General features: G+C 51.7%; 1 long non-coding RNA gene across 9 annotated transcripts in view; it reads left to right on the plus strand.

Annotated features, from left to right (window-relative positions):
- LOC102161661 (uncharacterized) overlaps positions 1–20247 on the plus strand; it is a 509074-nt gene that overhangs the window by 324474 nt on the left and 164353 nt on the right. For 8 of the 9 annotated variants that reach the window (XR_014832667.1, XR_014832665.1, XR_014832663.1 and 5 more), the window contains 2 exons: positions 4601–4723; positions 5966–6131. This is a non-coding gene — a long non-coding RNA (uncharacterized LOC102161661). The remainder of the gene's footprint in view (positions 1–4600; positions 4724–5965; positions 6132–20247) is intronic. The other variant, XR_014832666.1, reaches the window with a different exon arrangement.

Consider the following 20247-nt stretch of genomic DNA (forward strand, 5'->3'; position numbering starts at 1 on the left):
GTAGAGGGCATCTGACCAGAGGGGGACTTGGCCAAGTGAGCACAAGGGAGGAAATGTGTCCTCTGTTCCTGGGAAGCCTTAAGGAAGCTTATTTTAAGAATGAAATGAAAATAAATCACCTTTAATAAGAATTCCACCAAGCAGGGTTGGTTAAGAAATAGGCATTGATTTGTGTGTTAAAAAGCATTGTGGGGGTTCCCGTCGTGGCTCAGTGGTTAACAAATCCGACTAGGAACCATGAGGTTGAGGGTTCCATCCCTGGCCTCGACCAGTGGGTTGAGGTTCCAGGGTTGCCAAGAGCTGTGGTGTACGTCACAGACGTGGCTTGGATCCCGTGTTGCTGTGGCTGTGGTGTAGGCTGGTGGCTGATTAGACCCCTAGCCTGGGACCCTCCATATGCTGTGGGTATGGCCCTAGAAAAGACCAAAAAAAAAAAAAAAAAAAAAAAAAAAAGCATTGTGTGGAGTTCCCATCGTGACGCAGTGGAAACAAATCTGACTAGGAAGCATGAGGTTGAGGGTTCGATCCCTGGCCTTGCTCAGTGGGTTGAGGATCCGGCTTTGCCGTGGGCTACATGTAGGTTGCAGATGAGGCTCTGATCCTGTGTTGCTGTAGCTGTAGTGTAGGCCGGCAGCTGTAGCTCTGATTTGATGCCTAGCCTCCATATGCTGCGGGTGCAGTCCTAAAAAGCAAAAAAAAAAAAAAAAAAACCCAAAACAACAACAAAAAAACAAACACAAAGAAGCATTATGTCACAGCTTCAGGGACAACCAGATAAAAGAAGTCACAGCATTTCCCGGGAGTTGCTGTGTCTATTTGAGTCTCCTTCTACTTTATCAATGACGGAAAGATCTCGCATCTATGGGGATCCATAGGTGTGTATGTCCACATCACGTCATTTTTCATGGTGCGAAAAGTTAGGGGAGAAGCACGTGCGACCTCGAATTTACCTCTCTGAGCCTCATTTTCTCCATCAATAAAAGTGCAGGTAATGAAGTCTACTTCAAAGGATTGGGACGGAGTGAAAGTTCAGTCTCTAACTTTGGTCTGTGCAAGTGCGCAGCGAAGTCCTGGGACCAAAGTTAGCGTATCCCCCTGGATTTGAGTTGTGTGGTTTTGATGTTCTACCTCCCTCCGGGTTGGGGTCTTGATAGTCTTGCCCAGTGGTCTCAGGAGGTGGTACACGTCTGAGAGAGGCCAGTGGAAGGAAAATCAAAATGGAGCCGGTATTGCTAAGAGAGAGCTCTGAAGCGGGGCCGCTGAGGAAGTGCGGTCTGTGCACTTCTCAGCCCGGATCTGAACTTTGCACCTGATGAGGTCACCCAGAACACCTGCCAGAAACTCAAGATAGTTGTGGGACCCGTCTCCGAAAATAACTCATGGCAATCTATCAACCTATCAGACCCCTACCCTAAAGCCACTTGTGACCGATTCATCAGGGACAAATCTTTTTGAGCCCGTCCGAGTTGGTCACCATTCTCCACCAGCCACCTTCAACAACCTTGTGACTGTGTCTTTACAAGCCCCTGACTCTGCCTTTCTTAGAACACTCTTTTGGGGTTACCTGCATGTGGCTTCCCAGTTGCAATTCTCAAGAACCACCCCCCCATAAGCTGTTTTCTCACTTGGATCCTTCCTCCTGCATTAGCTTTTGGTTGACAGCCCAATTCTCCATCTCGTCTTGCTCAAGAAGCAGATGAAGGCTCCCCACAAAAGGGCAGCTGGAGCCGAGAAGAGAGGAACAGCTAAGATTAAAAGTCTGTGTGTGTGTGTGTGTGTGTGTGCACTTCTAAATATACACATAGGTGTGGAGACGTGGACATTCGAGAAGGGGTATTACATGCTCCCCCAGTGATGCAGCCTCTGGGAGGTGAAGGGCTTTAGGGTGAGTTGGGTTTTGGAGCCCTCCGCTCTCTCCCAGTCACTGTCACCAGGTACCAGGTGGGATGGAGGGCAGAGTCACCACCTGACTCCTTAATGAGTTTCCCATGAACCTGGGCCCCTCAGTAGAGGTCAAGTTGATAACCACCAAGAATGACTGTCAGTGCCGTCTGGATTTCCACATGGACGGTGGTTGTAGCCACCAAGTGGCGTCTCTATCACACTCCAGAACAACTGGTACCTCAAACACTCCTAATAGCTCACTTGAAAATTACAGCTCGGTGTTATGTTCATTGTCAGTAAATCAACATATAAAGTCCTCTAATGACGTAACTTATATGTTGAGAACTTATTCTTGGTTATTTGTTGCTTTGCATTTGTGCCTAAATATTTCTCCTGAAGCCTTTCCGTGGCTTTTGGTCTTGCTTCTGCACCTTTTAAACTAAATACTCATGGAGTCCTCTCGGGTCCTCATGGGCCATTTCCCCTTAAAGTCTGAAGTGCAATGCTAGTCTCTGTATTGACGAAGTTTCGAGCTTTTTAGGAGTGTGGCTGGGAGCTAGGATTTGAGAGAGTTTGGGATTTTCTCTGTGCTAAAAGTGACCCAAAGCCCCAGGATGCTGTGGAACTATTCTGTTTGGTTTTTCTTTAATTGGACAAAGCAGGTGCAAGACAACAGTCGTTCAGTAAAGGCGCACTTCTGGCTCCATTCCAGCCCCTTCCCTCCTGAGCCAACGCCGCCACACTTTGCCACGAAGCTACCTGACAACGGTCTTCTCTAACTTTTGTCTCAGAGATGTGCATTCTTTTTGGAAATCAGCTCTAAAATGTTGTGTATCTTCTCCAGCACTGGCATGGAGAAGTGCGTGCACAAGAGGAATCTTGTTTCATGCAAATCCTAGTCCTACTAGTAAAGCCTCAAGAGAAAGGTTCTCGTCACTTAAGAAAAGTGAAAGGAGAATCATCGTGTTCCTTTACTGCAAAGCTCCAGTCCTGGGGATTTGCACCGGCAGGTGTGGTAATGGTAACGTGGAATCCTCATGGCTGCTCCCGATTATCCACTGCCCGCCCTGTAACAGGATCACGCGACCTTGCCCTTGTCCCAGTTAAACCAGGCTTGTCCACTGGACCTGATTTGGCCAATAAAACATGAACGAAAAGTGGTAACTACTGCCCCCTACGCAGCACTGAGTCCACAAAGATGCCCAAACCCTGTGGGGGCTCTGGGTCCCCTTCTGCTCCCCCAGGGAACGTGGCTGGGGGAGGGGCAGAGATGCAGCGGCCTTTTATCTTCCCCAGCCCCTAAGGTTCTGGAGGGATCTGTTACCACAGCACAACCACAAGAAAACTAAACACAGTAATAAAGTTCATGTTTATTGAAGCAGGCGTTATTCCAAGTGGGTTTCTTGTTCTAACTCAGTCCTCACAAGAGCACTGTCACTCTTCCTAGTTTAGAGACAAAGTAACTGGGGCCTGAGAGGTTAAGCCTCTCGCCCCACAGGGCAGCGCTCTCACCTTCACACGGGCAGGCTAGATGGACGGCTGGTCCCCGCTCCCAGCCGTCAGCTGATCTGGAACTTCTGGAACAAACTGCAAGCTGCCGCTTAGATTCTTCCAGACCCAGGGAAGAGAAGTGAAGTCACCCCAAATAAGGGAAGAAGTTGGAAACCCTGGGCCCCAGGGCCCGGCCTCTGGCCTGGGAAGCGTTGTGGAGTCCATCCGAGGGTCAGCAGAGTGCCTTCCTGGGAACAGTTCCTCCCCAGCTCGCACCCCTCACATTTCCAGAACGTTCAACTTCACGGAGAAAGTCCAGTCGTTGCCGGCGGCCAAGAGGTTCCACGCTAGACACAGGTGGTTTTTCTTCTACTATTTGACTGGTCTGTAGTGACATTCTTCTTCCCAGTAAAAGATCTCTATTCTTTTTCTTTTTTTAAATAAACCTTTTGATTTTAAAATAACATTAGATTTACAGAAAAATCGAAGTGACAGCACAGAGGGTTCCTGTCCGTCCTTTCCACAGTTTTTCCCCAAGGTTGCACCTTACGAAGCCTTCATCCCCAGGCCAGCATCGTTCTCCTCTTTCCTTCTGAGTCTGAGTGTATTCGATTTCATGTATAAGTGAGGGCATGAAGGGTTTGCCTTTGTGTGTCTGGGTTAGATCCCTCGGCGCAATGTCCTCCAGGCCTGTCTGTGCTGTTGCAGATGGCAGCATCTCTTGCTGTGCAAAGGCTGCATGCTGTTCCGTTTCCGTTATGCGCACCGCCTTTTCTGAATCTGTCTATCGGCCGACGCACAGTTCGTTGTTCCCATCTCTTGGCTGCCATGAATGAATATGCGAGACATGCTGTGAACATGGGGTTGCAGGTATCTCTTCCAGATACTGAAATCCAGATACTCATTTCAGTTCCTTCGGATAAAGGGCCGTAGGCAGGTTTGCTCAATCTTTCGGTGGTTCCGTGTTTAATTCTTTGAGGAAGCCCCATACTGAGCTCCACGGTGGCTGCACCAGTTTACATGCCCGCTAACAGCGTAGAAGGGTCCCTTTCTCCACAGCCTCGCCAGCCCTTGCTGTCTTTTGTTTTTCTGAAATGTAGCCGTCTAAGGGTGGGGGATAGTTCGGCGTGGTTTTGGTTTGCATTTCCCTGATGATTCGTGATGTTGAGCAGCTTTTCATGCACCTGTTGGCCTCTATTCAGGTCCTTTGTCTTTTTTTCAACAGGGCCTGGGGCCAAGATGTGCAGAGAAGCTGGAGGTTCACGTACGTCACTCAGCGTGTCTCCTCATTTCTCTTCTCCACCCGGGTGCTGCAGTCTCTCACCTGGGGTCCCGGGCTCCTGTGGAGGTGTGAGGATGGTCTTTTATATCACTTTTTCCTTGAGGGGACACAGGCTGCGGCCTCCTGTGGTACCATCTCACTGATGTCCTCTTAATCGAGTCATTACATCATTATCCACCATCCGGAAAGCCCTCATTAAAACCTGTAGGAGACACAGACCACTTTCCTTGTTTTCTGGATTTCTCAGCCTAGAGGCGTAGATCTAGTGGAGTTGAGGCGGAGATGTTACTGAATGACAGTTGGACACAGAGCATCTGTGAGGCCAACACGCTGTAGGGTGAGCCCCATGGGGAGGGGTCTGCTCCCCGCCTGGGGTCACTGCCCTGGAAAACCCTTCACCACTGGGCAGCTCTTTGACCTCTGCACCTTGATCCTTTCTGGACTCAGTGTAAAGTCCTCCTTTTTTTTTTTTTTTTTTTTTTTTGTCTTTTTGTCTTTTTTGCTATTTCTTGGGCCGCTCTCGCGGCACATGGAGGTTCCCAGGCTAGGGGTCGAATCGGAGCTATAGCCACCGGCCTACGCCAGAGCCACAGCAATGTGGGATCCGAGCCGCGTCTGCAGCCTACACCACAGCTCATGGCAATGCCGGATCGTTCACCCACTGAGCAAGGGCAGGGACCGAACCGCAACCTCATGGTTCCTAGTCGGATTCGTTAACCACTGCGCCACGACGGGAACTCCGAAGTCCTCCTTTTTAAAGTACTTACAGTTCTGAACTTGCAGGCTGTGGCATCAGTTAGAGGCATGGCCCACGTCAAGTTCAGTGCATGTAGATCATTGTTCTGTTCGAGTCGCTCTAAGACAGAAGCGAGGGAGGTCAGAGTGGGTATCTGGCCGCCTGGCAGGAGGTAGATGGACACAGAGGGGCATGGTGTGGAGGTGGGATGGGACCATGAAGCTGCTTCCTGGGGCCCCAGAGCTAGACGGGAGGCCACCCTCCCTGCGAAGTTGGATGGGAGTGGGACAGGCCTGGGAGATGGCTGATGCTAGGATGAAGGCTAACAAGCCCGGCCTCTATCTTCCAGCCCGGGAAGTGGGGCCAGGCAAGGGTCAGAGAGCTCAGTTAGGAGGTTGGCAACACAGTTCATGACCAGAGGCTCCAGCACTGGTCCACGTCGGCCAGAGGGAGGAGAGGGAAGGTGAAGAGGCCAGGTTTGGGCGGAAATGAAGGAAGGAACCACAATTAAGAACCTCTGGGAATGCCGATAGCCGCGGGACGTGTAGTTCTCCTGTTTGATTTGTCCCCAGAACAGACACACACAAAAGCCCTGTGCTGCCAGAAGACAGAGCGTCCCATCAAGAAAATGCAGGGGGAATGAAGAAAGGACAGGGAAACCCTCAGGATGGTGTGTGTGTTCAGACCCCACAGCACCGAACTGCAGTGAGTCACAAAAACCCGGCACAATGAAATGAGGTAAGATTTCATTTCCCATTAGTTCTTTTAAAATGTATTTGATCTTCGAATTGAGTAAAACTGCAAGTATTTTTAAAAGCTAAGTCATTTTTTCTTTAACTTTCTTCCATTAACCCCTTCCAAAAGAGTAGTTTTTCTGTCTTTCAAATTCTCAAAGAAATAGACCTTACTTTTGAAAAAAATCTGTAGAAAGTAGATCGACATCAGAAGTTTCTACAGCTAAACAGCAATAAAATCACAGCTGAAGAAACGGGTGTGGTGCAGGCTGTTCCGAGCATCCAGCAATTTTGATGCAAAAATCTCTGTCTGATGAGCCCTCCTGACTGACAATACAGTAAGTGTGCGTGTGCTTTAAGAGAACACCTTGCAGCAGCATCTTAAAACCGTTAGGAAACATGGGATAAAGATGTTCATTAAAGGTGATAACGAAGCTTAGGATGGACCTGAAACGGCCCAGATAGAAAGCAGCAAATCAAAGCCATCACAGGTAGGGCGGGCTGCTCGCTGCCGTGATGCAGCTGGAAGGAGCCTGTTCGGGTAAGGGCTTAATTAGGGCTGTCAGTCACACTAATTGCCTGTGATTAAACGGTGTGAGTCAGCAGGGCCGTGAGTTCACCCGGTGACAGGCGTCACCCGTGGACTCCGGAAGGGAGTTGGGTCACGGGCCGAGCCGCGACAGGCGGTGATGCCTGTTCACAGACCCTTTCTGTTGGCGCCTGTGCGGAGCCTCTGCTTTCTGCAAACAGCAAGGACTTTGTTGGGTCATCGTCAAGTCCTGTGCTGGAAGAAGCTCCCCCAGAGGCCATCTTGGATTCCTGCTCCCAAGGTGGGGCCAAGGGTGTGGGTCATCCATGAGCCCGGCTCCAGGCTTCCGCGTACCCAGGGGTGCCGCGTAATGCCACCCGCTCCTTGTTTCTCTCTTGACTGTCTCCCACCTCCTGTCTTCAGAGCCCCGGCCCACTCTCCCTGCCCAGCTGGCAGCTTCCCATCCCAAGACCACCTCGGCTGTGCCTTGACCAAGAAACCTGCCCCCCGCACCCCTCCCTTCCCCCCTCTGACCTCCTGCCTCTTCCAGATCTGACCCCGCTTGGGGGAGAGGTCACAGTGCTGCTAGGTGACAGCCTCCCCCTCGCCCCACCCCAAGGAGACACCCCACCCCCACCCTGGGCTCCTTTGCTTGTGCTCCAGGGACCAGCTGAAGCCAGGTGAGGGACGTGCTTCTCGAATGCCAGATTCCTGCCTGGGTCCTCTCTGGGGTTGCCACACTGTTTTTAAAGCACTCCGTCTTTTAAACAATAGTTTAAAGTACAGAGTAGAGGCTCAGGAAATGTTTGTTGGGTCAAAGCAAGTACAGACTGCGGGACCGAATCGCAGTTTGGAGGGGCGGCGGCTCCAGAGGACCCCGAGGTCTGTTTTCACCTGGGAGGCTTGGCTGGGGTACCAAATGAAGCAATAAAAACGCTAATCTTCCCGGCCCCGCCTTCTGCTTCGTGGAGCCTCTGAGGCTGTGACAGCAATAAAGTAGGTGGCAGAGTTAAAGGGGAAAAACATAAATTAGGTCAGGAGAGGATAAAGAGACGGATTTTCAATAGGCTTCAACCTTCTGAGTTGGGAGGGCCTAAATTAAGTGGATCCTACGAAATTCAATAAACAAGGATTGTAGACGGCAGATGATTTATCCCATTATAATTTGAATTAAACTCGAGCATCAATAACACCTCTGACCCAAAGGTTATTAAGAGACAGCTAATAGCATGAACTGAACCAGCACATCTTGTATGTTATCGCTGAGAATTTAGGACACGGGCGTCTAGGGCTGGGGAGTTGATTGCCTGCGAGATAAATTTCATCCTTGGTGCCACAAAGCAGACCTTGGGAGGAGAGGCAGCCAGCAGGGTCCCCAGGCTGTCCCCAAGCCACCAGCCTGCAGCCGAGGACCAGCTCACCTGTGACCAGTTTGGCCTGAAGGTCCCCTCAGCTTGGGGGAATGCTAGGCCGCCTCTTCCTGGCTGGTGGTTTCTGCCCCACCCCCACCCCGCCCCTGCCTTTCCTTAGAGCTTTGACCTAAAAAACCTGCCCTTGTAAGTCTGGGACCTGGGAGCCCATTTCCTTGAAATGTTAACAAAGCGGGAGGTAGCACCTTACCCCCCAGTGTCTCTAGAAGAGGGGCAGCCCAGTGTCTGTCGCAGGGACATTTGCAGACTCAGGAGTAACCGCATGTGCCACACGTCACACGGGACGCCTCCCCGAGGCTGGCCTCCGGGACGTCCCCACTGGCTCAGCCCGGGGCTTCCGAGCCCTCCCGATTTGCTTTTGGTGACACTGGAGTCGAGTCCCGCCCCGACTGCACGGTCTTGAGTAGCGTCCTGCTTTCACCTATTTACTTCGGCTGCTGCTGTTTTGACCTGGACACCTACCTGGAAGCATCAGTGAGCCATCTGCTCCAAACCCGGGCCTCCAGTCTCAGAAGCCCTGGGCCGCCCTGTGCGTAAGCCCGTGTGTGCCCGCAGTCAGTCCAGGCCTGTTGCCTCGGCTTGGATTGGGGGACTCAGGCGGTGCTCCACCGGGAAAGCAGACCGGATGACCCCCAGGGCCGCACCTGGCAAACCTCAGGAGCGCTTCCAGAGCGCGCTTCCCACACGCGTCTAATTCCAAGCTCCCCAGCAGGGCTCTGTGTCCTTCGTCTCTGTCATCTGGTTGGTTAGGGGTTTCGCGTTGCAGCACAGCACCAAGTAGCCCTGATCTCGGTGGAGTCGCACAACAGCAGGGGCCCTTTGGAGCCTGGCCCCGAGCTGCTCCCCGCCCTCGCGCCTTTCATCTTGCAGGACCTCAGGAAGGCCATGAGCAGGCCAGGCTCAGGCAGACCGAGGGCCTTGCCCAAGGTTACGTGCATGGACAGTGGACAGCGCCAGAGCTGGGATTCGAACCCAGGCAGCCTGCCCCCACCCCTGCGCCCCCCCACCGCCAAGACGGGAGGATTTCACAATGGAATGTAGCAGGGGTTTAACTGAGGGCGGGCACGTAAACCCAGGAAGGATGCCCGGATGGCAGGCAGGACAGCTGGGTCGGAAACAAGTGTCCTGAGGGCCCAAAGCGGACTCCCGCGGGGAGACCCTCCTGGCGGAAGCGCGGAGGAGGGCTGGGAGCTGGGAAGCAAGGAAAGATGGCTTACTGGGTTACGGCAGGACCAGTGAACTCAGCTGGGTTCTGCGGGACATGCGGGCCCCTCTGCGTGTGCAACACCAAGGGGACAGAGCCCCCCATCCCACTGCAGGACAAGACTTCTCCTTGGAGCATCAAAAGTTTCAGTGCTTCACTGAAGAACTGGGGCTGCACAAATGCGGCGGGGCCACTGGAGGCTCAGAGGATGTGAAGATGGAGCCGCAGCCACACCTGGTGCCTGCTCAGCAGCACAGGTGAGCGACCACACCTGTGCACCTCCAGGTACTCTTGCAGAGGGGCGTTCTGGGGACTGAAGAGAGTGTGGGAGCCACTGGAGTTTGCTTTGCTGCTGTCACTGTCTCTCCTTCTCTACTCGGCAGCCAGCGGGGGCTGAGGAGGCGGCTCCAGCATTGCTTCATCAGCATTTTCACTCCCACCTACCAGGAGAGGGGTGCACCCACAGGCATTCAGGCTGTGCCTCCCACAGGTCCAACCAGATCCACTGCCTCCAATGGTGCAGCCTTTATAGGTGCTGGGCGGGGTGGGATCTGGTAACGGAAGTCGAAATCAGCCAGGAGAACTCTGTGTCTGTTGGTGAAACTATTACCTGTTTGTCTGATAAGAGGAAATTAAATTATTCGGCTCCCAATAACACCAGCAGCATCCCAGCCATAAGAGTGGAGTAATTGTTGTACAATTAAGGTGTGCCCAGAATGTACACTGCCGAGTCATTTTAATAACATGCGCCTTGAGTCGCTTAGTTTTTTTCCCAAAGAGAGGCAATTCAAATAAGTAATTTAGTGGTAGAAATAAACTATGAATTGAATTTATATGTTCATTAATTGTGCAATTAAACAGAATACTAATTGACTGTAGAATTATAGCGAAATGGAACACTGCACTGCGGTGATTAGCTCTCTCCTGTTTTCCACTGTGAACGTAATTTTTGGTGGGCTCATCCTCCGCAATTAAGTTTTGTTTGGCTTTATTGGAGCATAACTCATTCTTCTAGCACAGACTTAATCCCCCCATACAGCTGGGGTGTTACCCCCCGTCACCAAAGGTTGTCTCTTAAAAGAAAGGACATCTGGTGGGAGTGGTCGGGAGGGGCGGGCGCTGGGTTGGGCTGCGATTTCCAGGGTATTCTTTGCGGAAGGAGAGCAGAGGGCAAAGCGTAGGTCAGTGGCGACGGCATCTTGGTTCTGCCCCTGCATCCGAGAGGAGCCGGGCATCTGGACGATGGAAACTTCTGCTGCTTTCACCTGGAATGGCCATGTCTAAACAACGGTCCCCTCGGAGCCCACACAGGCCACTGCCTTGGACACAGAGGAAGCCTGAGAGGCAGGAAAGGCCGGGTCTTTAGTGGAATGAAATGCGTGCAGTAAACTCAGGACCCCGCGCCTTCCCGGGCTGCTCCATCAGGAATGCTCGCCTTGAGTGACGTCATGGGCCACAGGGTCCTGCTGTGATGAGCCCACCGCTGTTCATCCCGAGACACACTGCGTTTGCCCAGCTGCTCAGAAAGAAGGAAAGGAAAAAGAAGATGTAAAGTGATGGCTCCCTAATGACGCTGGAAGGGGCCTCCTCGGGGGGAGGCTGGGCACGGAGCCCCTCGCATGCACCTCTGGAGGCACAGGGGTGCAGGCGGGTGGGCGGCTTCTCAAAGGCAGATTCCCGGCAGAGGGGCATCTCAGGGCTTCAGGGCTTCTCTCGGGCCCAGGCCCCGAACGTGGCATCAAGTCAGACCTGTTCCCAGCACCTTTTCCTGATGCAGAACTTCTGCGGGTCTGAGCTCGCTCAAGTCACCCGACAAACACCAGGGTGTGTCCCGGACGCCATGACCGGCACCAGGGATACAGCATCAAACAAGACCCGCCCCAGTCCCTGACCCATGGCACCACACTGAGACCACAGCCACAGGAACGGGCTCAGGGCCCAAGGTGCCTTTCGAGAGCCATTGGACGCGTCTCCTCTGTGGCCCTGACACAGCTGGAGGGAAACCCCAGCGACAGTCCCTGTGTTAGCCTCCTGTGGCTGCTGAAACCGATTCTACCAACTCGGCAGCTAAAACAGCAGGTGTGAGTGATCGGACAGTTCCGGGGTCTAGGAGTCCAGCTGGGATCTCCTGGGGCAGGACCAAGGTGTCTCCAGCGCTGGGCCCTCTGGACGCTCTGGGGGACAGTTCCTGGCTCGGCTTTCCAGCTTCTGCAGGGGCCTGCATTCGTGGCTTGTAGCCCCTTCCTCCGTCTTCACAGTCCACAGGGGCATCACCTCTGCCCCTGTCCTCTGTCCTCGTGTCTCCCTTTCTGACCTTCTTGCCTCCCTCTTTCCCGTAAGGACCCTGGTGAGAACCCTGGGTCCGTTCAGACCATCCAGGACATGCTCTCAAGATTTTCAGTGAAATCTGCAAAGTCCCATTGCCATGCGGGTCGTCTAGTTCCGGGGGTGAGGGTGAGGACGCTCTTGGGGGGGATTCTTCCCACCACCCTCCCCGTGGGGGAAAGGAGCGTGTGGGGCCAGGTCTTAGACTCTTGGGGAAATAGATGCACCTCCTAAGAGGCCTTGAAAATACTTGGCGTTGACTGTTCCTTTCCCCGTTCCGGGCTGCTCCCGGTGGACGCTGAGCTGAGAAACATGAAGCTCAGGAGTGATGGGCTGCTCAGAGGCAGAGATCCTTCTCGCTGCCCTTGCAGAGCACCTGCTGGAACCGGTCTTTGTTTACGCTTTGCTGCATGGTTCAAACCACTGAAAGGCAAATTCCCGTAGAAACAAATTGCTTAAAGCGGTGGAAGTTAGAAGGCGGGGCTCACAGGTGACTCCGTAATCCAGGGGAGGAGGAATTGCTCAGAACATCATGCGCTTTACCAGAAAGGTGAGGATGCAATGGCCTGAAACTAGAACACTTCTGAAGTGACTCGTGCGCGTGAAATATGTTACTGCCGGTCAAGCTTACTCAGATGGTGGTCGGTGCGGGTTCCTGAGTGTCAGTGGCTGAACAAGGGAGAAGGCGAGCCTGGCAGCTCGGAGTCTGGTATCTACACGCTCCCCAGATCTCTGTTCCTCTGCATCTTAGTTTGTTCCTGAGCGCTTGGGCCCTTTCTGACACACTCCGTACCTCAACTTAGCCCGTCCTGTTCATCGTCGGTCTCTCCCATGAGATCAGGGATTTTGTGTTTTATTTTCTCTTCCAAGAACTAGGAAAGTGACGGCTATGTCCAAGGCACTTAATAAATATGTGTAGAATGAAAAAATAATTTACAGCATCTGAGTAGCACTCTGTATTTAAATAATCTATTATAGAGTGAAACCTGGGTCTCTAGTGCTGTTTGGAGGATATGATTGTTTTAAAGTGTGAGTTGAGTCGAGATGCTTTTGGACTTGCCTGAATTCCCAAGCCAGGCTCTCCGTGGGGGTGGCTCAGTGCCCTTCTGGAACCCAGGCTCGCAAGGTCCCACCCAGAAAATCAGAAAGTGCGGAGAAGCACAGAGACTTCGAGAGGCTCTTGCACAATGCGGGTGAAAACGTTGAAGTGATAAGATAAAACGGATAATTATAGATAAGAAAACCACTGTGAGGAATTGCAGCTATTTCTAAGGAAAATACCAGAACTGTGGAAACAGAGTTAATCATCAATGACGTAATTACAGAAAAATTGCTGGAAACGTGGTAAATATCTCAGAATCCAGGCGACGGATGCTCTCCATAGCCTTCGGAAAATCAGTCACTGTGGGCCAAAGTTAGACACGTTCAGCAAGCGTTTAAAAAGATTAATGCAGAGACGTGTTTTAGAAGAAGGTTTGGCTGCATAAAAACAAACACCAGTGAGTGTGGTCTCGGCTCGCCCCCCACACTCCTGCCAGGAGGAGATACCACAGCAGCTGCAGTTTATCAAAAACAGAGGAAACCAAAGAACCTTACACCCAAACGGGGATTTTCCACCTGTGGGGCGACACCTAGACATTCTCTGACATCCACGTGCTCATGACACGTTTTCTTGAACGTGTTACCCAACTGTCTACTTCAGCCACAGTAAGAGATGAATTAACCCTTGGCGATTCCACCGGTGACTGGAAGAAATCTGGCTTTGAGGCACTTGGGTCACTGCTGGATCCAGTAGGATGATTTTCATGCTGAGGTCAGCCAGGAGCCTGCTGGTCTCCAGAGATTCCGGCTCTGTCCAGTAGCCAGGACAGAGGACAACTCTAACCGCCGAAGAATCCTTATTTAAACTAGAAAACTTTACCGTAAATTATCCTCTCTCATCCAGAGAGTTGGGCAAAACGCATCCAAACGTGAAGTGGATGCCCCTCCCTTACAGGAAGCTAGGTGACCCGTCCATTCTCTCTTCTCGTTTGCATTTTCTAGGTTTTTAAAAGAAAAAGGCTTTCCAAGGAAAACAACCCAAAAAGAAAAAAAAAAAAAGTTCCACATAAAAAGAGCCAAGTTTTATGGGTCACAGTGACCTGATACCAATATTCTCTAACATGCAGTTCTAATTGGAACAGAAAACGCTGTATTTCTATCTGGCTTTTACAAACCTCTTCAGATGCGAACGTCCAGATCTTCTCTGCAGCTTCCCCTCTGTGTCACACTTGGTCAAATAAATCTTTAATAAAAAGACTGAAAATGACTTTTTATGTAAGAAACTCCTGGGAACTTTGGAAGTTAATTTGTAGTTGAAAATATAAACAAAACAGGTTTGGCTTTGTCTGGCTCTGCTGCTCACTGACCTTGGAATTCAGGGTGGGGTGCTAAACTGCTCTGAGCCCTCCGGTCCTCGTCTTTGAAATGGAGATGATAGTACGTCCTTCCAAACAGCAGGTGGAAATAACACAATTTGAGGAAAGACCACAGACCCTTCCTCCCACAGAGTCAAGCACCAGGAGGAGGCAGATGGACCGGAATGGATGAGGGGACACGGACCTTCACCTTGGAGTCCATGGAAGGGGTAAACTATTCGCCCTCGAGAACCTCACATTTCAACAAAACCATCGGACCAACAACCCTTTGTGGGTCCAGAGACCCCCCAAGACCACTCTCAGGTTGGCTAGTTCCCTAGAGGACTGGCAGAGCTCAGGAAAGCTGTTGTGCTCGTGGTTACGGTTTATCAGCATGTAAGGGTGCAGATTAAGATCAGCTGAGGGAAGGTGTGTCTAGGGCAGGCCTGGAAGAGACCAGGTGTGGGAGCCCAGCTATGCTCCCCGAGTCGAGTCGGGGAGAGCTTGATGTGACAAGGTGCATGAAGCATTGCCGACCAGGGAGGCTCCCCTGAGCTTGGTGTCCAGGGTGTTTACTGGGGTCCATCACCCCGGTACCGCTGACCCCTGCTGTGGCTCGTAGGTCATAGGAAACCAGGAGGCAGGTCGGGTTTGGCCCATGACACGTCGTCACTGACCACAGACAAGCAGGGACAAAACTCATACGTGTAGTGTGGCCCTTGAATGGGGCAGACACATGTAGTGGGAGCTCACATGGGCACCAGGAGCAGCAAGCAGAGGCGGGGAGGCCCTGGGGAGGGATTCTGGGCAGAGGAGACTTAGGTGGACACTCTTGGTACAGGAGTCCCCCTTCCTCTTCAAGCCGTTTGTTCAAGATCAGAGTCAGAAATACCACGACGTGGGCCTGTAAACAACCTGAGAATCCATACAGTGCACACGAGTGATTTTGGCTTCACCTGAGCTGGGAGCAGCCACTGTTCATATTTGCTGTCGGCTTAAATAGCTGTATTATTTGCAGCAAAAACTTTGAAAGCCGGGCCTAAAGGGAGACAGAAATTTCTGCAGATATTGTGCTGCCTTTAATAAGCTGCTTGCCTTCCTCGATTCTTGAAGCTGGAAGAATCAATACAGCATCCCTTTGAACAGAATAATAAGCACAATTCGTTTGGCAAATGTGTATTGAGTGCCCACTGTGTGCTCGCTGCCCGCCTGGGCTGCCCGAGCTTGTGGCAGTTATGGGGTGATGTCAGAAGTGGCTGGACGGCTTCTCCAAGTAAGAGAAACAACAAGTGGTGTCACATTGATTTCATGGGACGTTTGCTAATAGATTTTAATGCAACGCTTTGTTCTCCCCACGTGGCTGCCCGGTGCCCAGTGGACTTCAGTCTGTGGCTGTTTCCTCTGCCGGCATCGAGTGATGAGAACACATTAATCAGCATCCACTTGACAGGAGATTCATTTACTGCTTCCGATATGCTCGCGTGTCCGCCCAGGGCTCGGCCGAGTTCCACCAAGGCAGCAAGGACGCGAGCTGTCCGCGGGGGAGGAGAGGGTGGCCCTCTGCCTGCCCACCTGGAGCTGGTCAGCAGAAACTGAGTCCGAGCCGGAAAGCTTGCTTTCGGCGCTCACATCATTCTCTCTCCTTGGGATTCAGGAGGATCGGAGACCTCATTACAATTTCTACTCCCGTGTTGAGCATTTACTCCAATTACATGGTCAATAACTCGTTGTGTATGGATTTAAATACTACTTGGGGACTTTCCATTTTTCTCCATCTCTGAGGCAGCGAGAATTGTGGGGTTTTTTTCCACGGAGGCCCCTTCCCTAGAGCCTTCGACCTGCTGGCTTAGCTCCTTCTATGTAAGCCGGTCCTTCAGAGGAAGAACAAAGCAGCTTGAGCAAATGGCTGAGAGCGCGGCACCCGGGTGAGACTGTGGGGTTGCAGCAGACACCCCTAGCTCTGTGGACTCACCCAGCCCGTGCCTCAGTCTCCCCATCTGCTAAACGGGAATTACACGGGACCTGCCTGACATGACATGAAGTGTGCAGTAAAGGAGTAATCTGGAAACAGAGTGGAGCAGTGAAGTCTGTGCATCTCCAGAGCACCTTCGGGAAGAAAAGATGGAGAAAATACGCGAGGCAGCGGCTCTAGGCGCCAAGCTCTCCGCGGATCTCTGAGCCGCGTTCCGAGGACCTCTCGGTCATGAGTTCAGTCACCGCCGGCGTCGAGATGATGCTGCCGTCTCTTTATTGACCCCTGCCGCCATGGTACCTCTGGGGTTAAGATCCACCGCCTCTGCCTGGAACATTAAGAAAAGCTCCATCAAAGGGGCTGGATCTAATCCTTACGCCCCCGGGAATGCACACTGGTTAAAAACCAAGCCTTTTGTCCTTGGCAGCAGGTTGGAGCATGTGAGCAGGTGGGGGCTTTCTGTCGGGGGAGGGTGTTTCTCTCTGGTTCTGGGGCTCCGGGCCAGCAGCTGCCATCCTGCTGCACTGAGTGGACATCGTAGCCATTCCGTCTTCCCGTCCTTACTCTTCTGTTTCTAACATGGAGCAGAGGGCCTGGTGGCTAGCCGGTGCTCTTAATAAATAAATTAATTAGTCATTCAATTCATTAAAGCTTAGGGGATGAATACATTAACAAATAAATATCACCCTTAGTCTTAGAGGCTTCCCCAGCTAAGAGAGAATGCATATCTTCTAAGAAATTCTTGGAGGCCATCTATTCCAGCCCTTACTCTATAGTTGAGGGACCTGAGATGCCCCCCAGAGCACTGAATGGTTTGCCTAAGGTCATGTACGGAATTAGTCATGAAGGCACTTTGTCGCTACTCTCCCCAAAATAATACCAAGTGTTGTGGCACTTATTCAGCCAGCTTGGATTGTTTTGAACCATATATTGAGACGACACTACCTATCATAAAGCAATTTCTTCAATTAAGCAACAGTATGTGCAAGCATTGTTGTTAACCCATAATTAAAATATCAATCATATTACAAATGCAGGTATGATATTATTAGCTCCAAGCACAGAAATGTTACAGCTTGACTCCGCACGGACAGTGAGTGGGGTCCACCTCCCCTCGGCCCGGTTCTGGCTCCAGCACCACCAGGCCTCTCACCTGTGTGGTCCTCCTCTCCAGAGAGCTCGGCAGGCAGCCTGGCCCCGGCCTGCTGATGGGCTGAGGGGAGACGCCTCCGTGTCCCTTCTCTATCTCCATCTTCATCTACTTTCCCGACACCCTCCTGAGACCCAAGAAGGCGGGCTCTATGCACTGACATCAGAGGCTCCTCTGGATGCTCCGTGTGGATGGCGGGGTTCTCGGTGGGCGTGGGGACGCGCCGGCAACAGGCCACCAAGTGCCTTAATTCAGTGGATGGCCAGGGAGCGTAGAGTGAAGAGTGAAACAGATGCAGCCAACGTGTTGTGACTCCAGTTTGTGTCCTGAATGAGGACAGGCTCGGGCTGCACTTCGCGGTTGCATCGCGAAGGTCAGGGGACCTTCTCTGCTTCCCATCTTTGCTCCCACCGGCCATCACAGCCTCGCTCGCCACTGTGAGGAAGGCAAAAAAAAAGAAAAAGATGGGGTTTGTTCCTACCTTTGAAAACATCAGAGAGTCAAAGGAGTGCTTCCAGGCTGAACTATACACCACTGAGTAACACAAGCAATAGGAAAACACATGGAGACCATCAGTGACGGCGTTTGAAAAGCAAACGCGAGCCGTGTCACGGAAGAGTGTCGGCAAGTCCTCATCACTGAAAACAGGCGCCCCTTTAACCAAAGGTCAGGCATGGGGAGATCTTGGAGAAGGGCTGTCCTCGGGGAAAAAGGCAGAGGGTAATGATTTGAGTTCTGACGCGGGTCCCGTGCGTCGCAGACCAGTTAGCACCACTTTGGAGTAGTGGGCTCCTCGCTCCTCTCAATCAGTGGTGGCCGTTCTCACTCGGGCCTCCCCGTTGACCTCCACAGCAGTTCAGTGAGGTTCGAGAACGTGGCTGAGACAGGCACCGAGAGAGATGAGTGGCCTCCCATGCGGGCCGGGTGACATGGAACCCAGTCCGTCTGGCTCATCAACGGGCAGGATGAGATGGACCTGACCCGATCCTGTGTCCTCCCCGGTGGGACACAGTTCGTCCTTGCTGTCCTCTCTTGGTTCTGTTTGTGTTCTGAGGCTTTGTGTTGCTGTGTCAGTCTAGAGAAGAGATAAGCTGCAAACAATAGCAATGACGGCGATGCAGGGAGGGCGCAGGGGGAGCCGCGGTCGTGCTGTAAGGGTGGGGCCGCGCTCAGGCCTCCTCTCACTGCCATCTGCCCCTGCGCCGAAATAGAGGACCGCCCTGGGCGTGACGCTGTCTGACAGGCCCCGGTGCTTCTGCAAGGACATAGACCTTCTGTAGTTTGCCATCCCCACGTGGTCCCTGGAGGGTTACTGATACAGGAGCCGCGGAAGTCGGCACTTCTGACTCATAGCGGGCACTTGGGAAGAAAGTCTAAATGAGCAGATGAATGATGAGCCGTCCCTGAAGCACGTTCTCACGCTTTGACTGTAAATCCACCTTCCTCTTTCACCAACAATTGATTGCAAGGAGGCGATGACGTTGATTTACCTGTAACTTGAATCCTTAAAATCGTCCTTGGCAATTTTGCTGCTTTATGGCCGTGCTCAGGTTTCACTGCAGGCCTCACGAAATGTGTGACAAATACCCAGGTGAAAACCTGTGACCTAAGATAAGACCCCATTTCCCTAGAGACTCAGAAACCTTCTGTGCCACAGGGCTTCACTCCTGGAAACGAGGCCCTGGGGCCAGCCGCCTCGGCATCACGGGGGGCTTGTTAGGAAGGGAGGCAGAGTCTTGGGTCCCACCTGGACCTGCTAAACCTCAGGTGCATTGTATGCAGATTCCTGGATGACTCGTGTGCCTCTTAAAATGTGAACGGCGCTGCAGGTCGGTAGGAGCCTCCGTGAGTTGCGGGTGGTTTCTGGCCTGTATCACATCACTTCCGATCAAATGACCTCTGTGTCAGCAAAGAGGCACCCAAGATCGACGTCTCGAGAGCCAGTGAGAGAAGTCCACAGAGGCCAGGGGCCCGTGAATGGCAAAGCACTGCCTCTGTCATTCCAGGGGCTCACCCTGCATCAAATGTCCCTCGTTTCCTCTCCATGCTCCGCACTGCCTCACGAAGAGCCCCTCAAAGGAAGTTTAAGTCCACTGGGAGGGTGTCAGAAAAACTGGGGAGGACCTAGCCTAGTTGTCCTTCCCTCTCCTGCAGTGTCCCCCAGCCTCCTTGCCGTCACCTGGCCATGAGTAGTGTTTTATTTAACATTTTGTAATTGCAAAATGCATTTACACTTTATTTATTGAGCGTCTCTCCTTCTGTCCTGTCTGCCAGCTGAAGAATGATGGGGGTGATGCAATGTGGGAAGCAGAGGAAATGAATTTGGGGTAATGAGTTTGTACTTGACATTGGATACATTGTTTTATGTTCCTCTCCTCACTGGTAATATCGATACTTTCTATTAGATACTTCAGGGTTCGCAGCAACTTAGTGATGGGTGTGCCTTCGCATTTTATAATCAAAAGCAATGGAGGAGTGCGTCTCAGCTGTTCGCTTTGTGCTAATGTTTATGCTACCTACAGGCAAAAAAAAGGAGAGATCTTTTTGAAAGAGAAAGACACGCTTTTTTTTCTTTATTGAAACATGTAATCGAGTTCTTTTTATATCAGGGGAGCCTATTCATCTATACTGAATGATCATTGAGATGTTCTGTCTATTCAGAATTCACACACTCAGTGCAAATGCAGAATGGAAAGCGTGCTTTTGGAAACATCCGTTTCAACCGATTATAAAGTTGCTGAGTGTTTGGACATATTCATTTCTGGAAAGAAGATTGACGAAAAGCCAGAAGGATTCTGGCTACTTTGGAATGACATGAGGATTTTAGATTTAACTTGTGGTTCAGACGGCAGAGGAGGGAGCTGTCAGTTACCTGTTAAAGATGGAGACATATGCAGACGTTGAGGCAGGAAAGCATATTCCATGTAAATGAACTTCGGCATTCCAAGATGATGGTTCATGATTTATTTTCAAAATAGTGTATCTGTGAAAAATTAAGAGCCACAAGGATCCAATTATCTCAATGGCAGTCTAATTTATGTGGCATGAAGTACTTAAAAAAAGTCAGGAGGGAGGTTTAGGAAGGCTAAATTGGTGTCGCCTTGCTGGATCACA

This window comes from Sus scrofa, chromosome 17 (assembly GCF_054392235.1).
Source record: "Sus scrofa isolate SSC_HxYL_T2T_F1_AM1 chromosome 17, Sscrofa_HxYL_maternal_Yorkshire_Landrace_v2.0, whole genome shotgun sequence".
In the NCBI taxonomy this organism is placed as follows: Eukaryota; Metazoa; Chordata; class Mammalia; order Artiodactyla; family Suidae; genus Sus; species Sus scrofa.